We start from the raw sequence: 576 nt of genomic DNA, 5'->3' as shown, positions 1-576 counted from the left end.
AGAAAATCGATATTCACTTTTTGAAGGATATAAGTTTACGCTCTTCATTTATATAAATGAAAAATTAATAGATATGTTCTAGCAGAGCGAGGTTTCGATTCTCGGACCTCTATGTTATGGGCCCAGCACGCTCCCGCTGCGCCACTCTGCTCCTTAGACGAATTTGTTTCAGAGAATCGATATTCACTTTTGAAAAATATAAGTTTACGCTCTTCATTTATATAAAAGAATGAATATAAATGTTCTAGCAGAGCGAGGTTTCGATCATCGGACCTCTGGGTTATGGGCCCAACACGCTCCCGCTGCGCCATTCTGCTCCTCACATGAATTTGTTTCAGAAAATCGATATTCACTTTTGAAGGATATAAGTTTACGCTTTTCATTTATATAAAAATGAATAGATATGTTCTAGCAGAGCGAGGTTTCGATCCTCGGACCTCTGGGTTATGGGCCCAGCACGCTCCCGCTGCGCCACTCTGCTCCTCACACGAATTTGTTTCAGAAAATCGATATTTACTTTTGAAGGATATAAGTTTACGCTCTTCAAGTCATTTATATAAAAAAATAAATATAAAT

General features: G+C 38.4%; 1 non-coding gene across 1 annotated transcript; it reads right to left on the bottom strand.

Moving 5' to 3' along the window:
* Positions 1–409: 409 nt before the first annotated feature.
* Trnam-cau lies at positions 410–481 on the bottom strand. Its single transcript has one exon. It is a non-coding gene; the product is annotated as a tRNA-Met (tRNA).
* Between the last annotated feature and the right edge of the window lie 95 nt (positions 482–576).

The sequence above is a fragment of the Anneissia japonica genome, unplaced genomic scaffold (assembly GCF_011630105.1).
Source record: "Anneissia japonica isolate Jap-2015-1 unplaced genomic scaffold, ASM1163010v1 scaffold109337_len576_cov72_single, whole genome shotgun sequence".
NCBI classification, from domain to species: domain Eukaryota; kingdom Metazoa; phylum Echinodermata; class Crinoidea; order Comatulida; family Comatulidae; genus Anneissia; species Anneissia japonica.
This window is presented reverse-complemented; position numbering and strand designations above follow the sequence as displayed.